Source organism: Hevea brasiliensis, chromosome 7 (genome assembly GCF_030052815.1).
Source record: "Hevea brasiliensis isolate MT/VB/25A 57/8 chromosome 7, ASM3005281v1, whole genome shotgun sequence".
Classification (NCBI taxonomy): Eukaryota; Viridiplantae; Streptophyta; class Magnoliopsida; order Malpighiales; family Euphorbiaceae; genus Hevea; species Hevea brasiliensis.
This window is the reverse complement of record NC_079499.1, coordinates 34,315,640-34,325,011: the sequence shown is the minus strand read 5'-3', so window position 1 is coordinate 34,325,011 and position 9,372 is coordinate 34,315,640.

Below are 9,372 nucleotides of genomic sequence, written 5' to 3'. Positions count from 1 at the left end.
CCAGCATTGGTAAAATGACCATAACTTGGTCTAGTAAACTCCAAATGACCTAAAATTTGTGGCAAAAGTTCAATACATAGACCTAAAAGTTTGTAATTCTGACCAGAACCCAGAAACTGAGGGAATTAGGTCATTCGGCTAGGTCAAAACAACATGTTAGTTTGACTAGTAGGTATTAATCCAATCTAGGTTTAGAACACTGGATAGCTGTCAAGAACATCTTTAAGTACTTGAGAAGAACTAAAAAGATTTATTCTTGATTTATGGAGATGGTGACTTGCAATTGGATGGTTATACTGATTCTGATTTCCAATCAGATATCGATGATAGAAAGTTTACCTCTAGGTATGTGTTTATTTGTAATGGAGGTACAGTCAGTTGGAAGAGTTCCAAACAGAGTATGCCTGCAGATTCCACTACTGAGGCTGAGTATATTGCTGCATCAGATGATGCAAAGGAAGCTATTCGGATATAAGAAATCCCGGTCTCATATGAATCCAAACACATAGAAAGGCACTACCACATTATCAGAGAAATAGTTAGGCAAGGCGATACAGCCATGCAGAAAATAGCATCAGCTGAAAATCCAGCTGATCCATTCACTAAGCTTTTGTTACAAGCTCAGTTAGATCGACATCTTGAGAAGATAGGTCTAAGGTATTGTAATGAATGGCTCTAGTGCTAGTGGGAGATTGTTAGTAGTATGCCCTAGAGCATATCATTTAGTATGTATCTTGTATATATTTTATTAATAAAAGGCATTTTCACTTTTCCGTTTACATAATATATTTATGTGTAATAGAAAAGGTCCATTGATATTTTGTTAGAAATATTATTCTCAAGTTATTAATAATATGAGTGATAGTATTTCTAGCACTAAGTATCATAAATAGGTTCACAATCGAGGATACTTCACAATAAGGACATGACTTATCCAGAAAGATTATAATCATGTTTGTTCACAAGTTATTTATATGAGATGTAAATAAGATGGAATGGTGAGTCTCATGCCATATAACAAACATGATAGGCACTTATACATGATAAGTAGGCCGAAATAGTGACATTTATGACAAGCACATGGAGTTTACTGTTATCAATGTATTGTCTTAAATTATATCAGTACATATAATCTTTAGACCTGAGATCGCACAGTTATCTTGTATATAGGTGGTTTGAGTTTGATACTGCTTTCATACTTGTACTGTGTATGGGTATATGGGCATGTGTTGGCTCCTACTAGTTATATATGGAGGTAGGTGTTGATCAAGATGGAATTTGTTCCTCTAAGTAAATAGGGACAAAATCCTATGTTCATTTATTGTTCTTGATGTTTTAAGTTTCTAGCCAGGAAAGATAGATTTAATCAGAAAAGATTTTCTGATGAGAAAATCTTTTTAATCAAGAACTGAAATTAAAAGAGAACATAACATTCATAGCAAATAGGGTTTGACATAAACCATGACTCTAGCTCGAATTGGGATTTTGTAACAGAGAGATTCTAGTGCATGGTAACATATGCTTATAGGTTTATTTAAGGTAAAACTTATTACTAATTGGGTGGCCATGGCATGCTATGCTAGGTGTTAACCATGGTCTATGAGGTGCATAAAATGATTTAGAGAAATCATTTATGGTAAGAAAGAGTTCTGATGATATTAAGAGTTGATATCATGTCTTATTACCAATTAGTGATGAGCCTAGTAAGTCACACACATACACAAGTAATCACCAAATTAAATATTAATTAATTAATTAATTAAAGAGTTTAATTGATTAATTAAATAGGTTTGGTTTGCAATTAGATTGCAAAGTCCCTAGCATGGCTTGAAACCAAATCTAGGTTATTGGATGTATAGTATAAGTTAAATTTATATTTAAAGTGTTTAAATATGAATTTAATTAATAATGAATTAATTAATAGAGAATAATTAATTAATTTACATTTGATATAAATTAATTAGAAGAAGAGAAATAATTATTTTGGATTGAGAACTCAAAATTAAGACACATGGGTATTTTGGTCATTTCACAGGGTGACATGTGGCACCATGAGATGGTGACACATGGCACTACACAAAATCTTGCCATGTGTCTTTTAATCATGTAAGATGATCAAAGTCAAGATTAAATATAGGTTTGACACTTGGCACAATGTGATTGGATCAATTAAACCTAGAGCCAATCAGAAGGTGATATGTGGCAAGAGTTTTAAGTGGTGACCTAGCTATATAATTGTTGTTATGAAAAGAAAACAAATTAAGCTGCCATTCATCTCTTTGTGCCACTAGCCTTGGCAACTCTCCCTTCTCTTCTTGTGACACCCCTTACCCGACTACAGTGTAGCCGAGCAAGTTATGCCACTCGGTGTGCCGAGCACTCTATTTTATCTTAATTCATTTTTATTCTTCCTTTTGAATATAACTTGTGAAATATAATTTATTTAAGCCATTTATCGAAATTATAATTTATTTGAGGTTCCGAGAATTTTATAGAAAATCCGGCAAAGTACCGGCTAAAAATGGAGAAAACAGTTCTTCGGAACCCGTGAAAAACACTTCCTATATTCTTATTCATTCATCTCAACTCCATTTATCAAAATCTTAATATTTTTCAGTTCACATTCATTTCTCAATCATTCATCTTATTTGTTAATCATGTACAAGTCAAAAATAGACATTCACTCTTCCATTCACAAATACAATTTTCATTATTTACATGAACATCAAAATATGTTACATACGTTCAATTACATATGAGAAAATAAACATTAGTTACAAAATACCAAAATGAAACCTAGTGTCCTACCAATGCACTAAAGCCTGTGAGGTGACACGGACACTATGCAGAACTGTGAACTGCCTTACCGAATCCGTGGTCTACTGGGCCCTCTGTCCAAATCTTCAGTACCTACGCGTTGCAAAAGCGACGCGCTAAGCATAAAGCTTAGTGGTGCCAATAATACAAGAAAATATAATATGCAAATAAAATCATAATTTCTTAGCCATTGTGTTCATAAGAATTGAATAATTACCAACTTAATGTTTAGCCGAGGGCTAATTACGTTTTATGATATTAACTTCTTCATGCATTTTGTTAATTATTTTCTTCATGATCTTGAGTTTCTTTGTATTCTATCGTAATCATTCCTGATATTTAATTTTCGTATTTTCTTTAACAATCAGTTCAATTACAGTTATACTTTTCCATGCCCAAGTAACCTATCTTGAGCATTGGATCGATAACGGTCGTTGGCACTGGACACCGCGGTGCCTCGGGCCGTCATACCATGGGACGCAGAACGTCAACCATGTATGCAGTCAGTATGGCTAAAAAGCCATGATATCACATAATCGGGCATAAAAGCCATGAATAAGGGCATAAAGCCATGAATATAGGCATAAAGCCTTTCGCAGTACTGCTAAAACAATACCCTATTGGCATGCCAATCTATTCAAACCAATCACATTAGGCCTACTAGGGCATTTTGCACTTTTAAGTTTCACAATTTTTGAATTTTAAGTTTTCATGTCACTATTCATTTCATTAGTCAACTAAAATGTTGACTTTTGCATAAACAATAGGTACATTGGTTTTGACACTCCCAACATACCACATTTTGCATTCAAAACTTGTTGGTTTTAGTCACTTTCTCAAAGCTTAGGTCATTTTGGCAAAATTGCCAATTTTTGGTTTTGGTGTCACTATTCACCTCATTGGTCAACAAAAATGTTGACTTTTGGATAGAAAATAGGTGTATTGGTTTTAACACCCCAAACATACCACATTTTGTATTTAAAACTTGTTGGTATTGGTTGCCAATACCATTTCTAAGCTTAATGCTAATTGAACAAAATTTTCAGATTTGGTGCTTCATCTTTACTGTTACATTTGTTATTTTTACAATGGGAATTTGAGGAAATGGTAAACATGAAAGTTGTTCCTTATTTTGTCTAGTTGAATTTCCTTTTTTGAATCACTCCATTTGGAGTTTTGTAGCTCAAGTTATGGCCAAAATAAGTTTACTGTTCACGTGCACTGTTCATGCTGCACTTTTGGGTTTTGGCAGATTTTGGTCCAACTTTGGTCAGTAATTTGATCAATTTAAGTTCATAATTTGGCCTAACTTTCTTCATATGAAATGTTCTAATATGTCTTAGGTTTTCATCGGTTCAAGAATTGCCTAAATCCAAGTTTTCTAGAGAGAGTTATAGCCATCCAAACATTACTGCTCAAATGAAAATTCTGGAAATCTCAGTACAGTAAACTTCACTTTGCTCAATGATTTGATTAGGTTTTGGTCATAATTTGGGATAGGTTTCTTCATGAAAGTTTTTTTTCTATGTCTTAACTTGTTGCTGTAAAAATTTCAGATCAATTGACCATTTGTACATTGAGTTATGGCCAAATGAATAGTTACTGTTCATTTGGTCATTCTGCAGGAGCTGTTTGCAGGGTATCCGGATTGGGGCCAACTTTTGGTCCTCTTGCTTTGGTCTTTTGGGCAGGGTTTCTTCAGCAAAAATGTGCCATTATAAGCCTATTTTCATGTCCAATTGGCCAAACACCAATTGGACCAACACAGCCCAAGCTATGGCAGTCCAAGTGGACTGAAATTTCAGTCACCCTGCTGCACTCACAAGGCAGCATGCTCCTTCACTTTGCCATGCTACATTTCAGTCCAATTTATGGAGAACTTACCTAAAATGGTCACTAATTGACCATTAAAATGTTTTCTAACAATTTCCTAAGCCAAGTCAAATTTTCACTTCTCAAAACCCTAGTTTTCCCTTATGATTCACACATACACCTACTTAAGCACTTCCATTCATTATATATGTGTATATACACCTTAAACATAATCTCTAATTCATTCTAAGTCCATTAAAACCATCAAAAACACTCCATCATTGTTCCTTCCTTAGGGCTGCCAAAAATCATAGTAGGCATACACATAATTTTGGTTCATTTAAGTTACAAATTCATACTTGTTTCAAGTCTCTAGCATGGAAATAAAGAGTTTTGAGTATATATGTGCACTAACCTTGAATAGGGTAGATTTTTCACAACTCAAACTTCACTTCCTTTCCTTTTCTTGGCTGCCAAACATTTCCCCAAGAGGTATGGACAAGTTTTGATGAAGGTGACTTAGGGTTTAGTAGTGGAAATTCATGGGAAAAATGAAAGTGATGAAAGAAACTTCTATGGAGGCTATGGAGAAGAGAGTCACGTATTGGAGGAAGAAGAAGAAGAGCAGATTTATTTTGGTCCATTTTGACTCTTTTAAGTGTTTTAAGAATGCTTATTAACTTGTGATTGGTTGGGATTAAGTGAGTGACATCATGTGATGTCATTATCTTTAATTTTCCTTATTTTCTTTTCTTTTCTTTTCTACTAGCTTCAAATTAATTTTTCATCAACATTAATTCATATTTTATGTCATAATAATTATTTACTCAACTGGACAAGTCGGCCAAAAATCGTCTCTGAAGGCGAAATGACCAAAATGCCCTCCGTTTGGCTTAACGGGTCAAAATTATGCATCGATTGAAATATTTTTCTAAATATTTTCTTGGCATTCTAATGCCATAGGAACCTCAATGACCCTTATCTGGAGTCCCAAAAATTATTTTATGAATTTTCTCTCGGGTCTAGGGCTCCTCGTTGCGAGAACCGCAACTTCCCTCTGGGTTACCCATCGCTTGGGCACCGGCTCATTTGACTTAGTTGTATTTTATTTCTAAAATTTTTACTAAATGTTTCTCATCAATATTTGAGTTAATTATGGTTCCTCACTTTAGTTTAAATATTTTTTTCAGAAGTTCTAGCTGTCCGGACCGACACTAGTCACCGGAACAGTAGACTGTGCGGAATTGCTACCGGGAGGATGTTACACTTCTTCTTCATCTCTCATCAATTCAAAGAGATTAGCAAATAATCTCTTGAATTAAAAATACTAGAAATTGTTTCTAGTGTCCTGTTTATATCTGTAATATCTCAAAAGGCAAAACTTGATTTTTTAATTCATAGAAAAAGCTTTAGAAGCTGTTCAAGGGCTGCCATAGGTGATTTTGGTGTGGACAAGCTAGAGGGACAACATCTGGTGTCCTAAAGACTCATCCAAAGGTTCCAATCACACTGCAGTGCATCAAAAGGTTAGTGCACTTGTTCTTGATCTAATCTAGGGTTCTAATAAATTAATCTATTAATTTTAAAATCTTAAATGGAAAATGTAGATCTAAAATATATTAAAAGAGTTTCAATATGCTATTTATCATTGAAATCAAATAGATAAAAATAAATCTTGCATGATGCATGTGACCCTAGATAAAAAATTTTGAATTTCAATGATCTAAATTTGTGTTTTTCATGCTTCCACTCCTTCAGTAATATATTCTCTTATCTCAGCTTTTGAACTACTCACTCATTTTGTAGTTTATCTTTGGAAATATTGAAAATTTGATTTTGAATTGAGTTTGACAAATATTGAGAAAGTTGATTTGTATTGAGCCATATTGGAGTTTGGGATTGAACAAATATATTGGAAGTGCTTTTTATAGGGTTTTTGAAGAACTGTTTTATTCAAAATATAGATGGCACTCTGCCAAAATTTTTACAGAAATTATTGATACTTTAGATGTGTTATTTGGTTTTACTTCAGTTAAAAAAAAAAAATTAATACCTGTCAAAAGTGCTTATCACTGTAAAAAGAAATAGGAAAAGGTTTAAAATCCCTTGTAGTGTATTTAATGGATTATCAGTAGACGAAGTTTGGTAATTCATTAGGTATACTACAGGATCATGTTATGCCTTATGGACGGGTAAGGTGTGACATCTAATATAGCTTCTTCATAGGTAAGTGGATTGAAGGAACAGAAGCGTGGAAAGCACAAGTTTATACCATTAAATTCAAAAATTTTCACCTAAGGTCACATGAATCATGCAAGATTTATTTTTAACTATTTGATTTCAATGATAAACGACATATTAAAACTCTTTTAATATGTTTTTGGATCTGTATTTGCCATTTAAGATTTAAAAATTAATCAGATTAATTTTAAAACCCTAGATTAAATCAAGAACGATTACACTAACCTCTTGATGCACTGCAGCATATTTGCGCCTTTGAGATTCGTCTTTAGGACACTAAATATTGTCCCTCTAGCTTGTCCACACCAAGAACACCTATGGCAGCCCTTGAACAGCTTCTAAAGCTTTTTCTATTAATTAGAAATTCAAGTTCTGCCTTTTAAGAGATTAAAGATGTAAACAGGACACTAGAAACGATTTGTAGTATTTTTAATTCAAGAGATTGATGGCTAATCTCTTTGAATTGATGAGAGATGAAGAAGAAGAGATGGAGAGCCTCAAAATGGCGTGACAAAGGAGCAGTGGCTGCTGGTTATTTTATTTTCTCTTCATAACATCACTTATATAGCTAGGTTAACACACCAAACCCTTGCCACATGTCACCCTTTGATTAGCTCAAGGTTTAAGTGACCCAATCACATTGTGCCAAGTGTTAAACCCATATTTAACCTTAATTTTAATCATCTTACATGATTAAAAAAAAACATTTGGCAAGCTTATGTGTAATCCCATGTGTCACCATCTCATGGTGCCACGTGTCACCCTGTGAAATTACCAAAATGCCCCTGTGACTTAATTTTGAGTTCTCAACCCAAAATAATTATTTCTTTTCTTCTAATCAATTTATATCAAATATAAATAAATTAATGAATCTCTATTAATTAATTTCTCATTAATTAAATTTATATTTAAATACTTTAAATATAAATTTAACTTATACTACACATCCAATAATCTAGATTTGGTTTCAAGTCATGCTAGGGAGTTTGCAATCTAATTGCAAACCAAACCTATTTAATTAATCAATTAAACTCTTTAATTAATTAATTAATTAACTCATATTTAATTAGGTGATAACTTGTGTATGTGTGTGACTTACTAGGCTCATCACTAATTGGCAATGAGATATGATATCAACTCTTAATATCATCAGAACTCTTTCTTACCATAAATGATTTCTCTAAATCATTTTATGAACCTCATAGACTATGGTTAACACCTAGCATAGCATGCCATGGCTACCCAATTAATAATAAGGTTTACCTTAAATGAACTTATAATCATATGTTACCATGCACTGGAATCTCTCTGTTACAAAATCCCAACTTAAGCTGGAGTCATGGTTTATGTCAAACTCCATTTGCTATGAATATTATGTTCTCTTTTAATTCCAGTTCTTCATTAAAAAGATTTTCTCATCAGAAACTCTTTTCTGAATAAATCTATCTGTCCTGGCCAGGAACTTGAAACATGAAGAACAATTAAATGAACATAGGATTTTATCACTATTTACTTAGAGGAACAGATTCCATCTTGATCAACATCTACCTCTATATATAACTAGTAGGAGCCAACACGTGCCCATATACCCATACACAGTACAAGTATAAAAGCAGTATCAAACTCAAACTACCTATATATAAGATAACTGTGCTATCTCAGGTCTAAAGATTATATGCACTGATATGATTTATGACAAAACATTGATAAGAGTAAACTCCATGTGCTTGTCATAAGTGTCACTGGTTCGGCCTACTTATTATGTATAAGTGCCTATCATGTTTGATATATGGCATGAGACTCACCATTCCATCTTATTTATATCTCATATAAATAACTTGGGAACAAACATGAATACAATCTTTCTGGATAAGTCATGTCCTTATTATGAAGTATCCTCGATTGTGAACCTATTTATGATACTTTGTACTAGAAATACTGTCACTCATATTCTTAACAACTTAAAAATAGAATTTCTAACAAAATATCAATGGACATTTTCTATTACACATAAATATATTATGTAAAAAGAAAAGTGGAAATGCCTTTTATTGATAAAAACATGTGCAAGATACATACTAAATGATATGCTCTAGGGCATACTACTAACAATCTCCCACTAGCACTAGAGCCATTCATTACAATATCTTAGACCCATCTCCTCAAGATGTCAGTCTAGCTAAGTCTGTGACAAAGGCTTAGTGAATGGATCAGCTAGATTTTTTAGCTGATGTTATTTTTCTGCATGGCTATATTGCCTTACCCAACTATATCTCTGATAATGTGGTAGTGCCTTTCTATGTGTTTGGATTTCTGGTGAGACTTGGGTTCCTTAGCCTGTATGACTGCTCCATTGTTGTCACAATGTAGTAGAATTGCTAACTCAATGGAAGGAACTACTGTAAGTTCTGTCATGAACTTCTTTATCCAAACAGCTTCGTTTGCAGCATTTAATGCAGTAATAGACTCAGCTTTGGTAATGGAATCTGCAGTTGTGCTCTG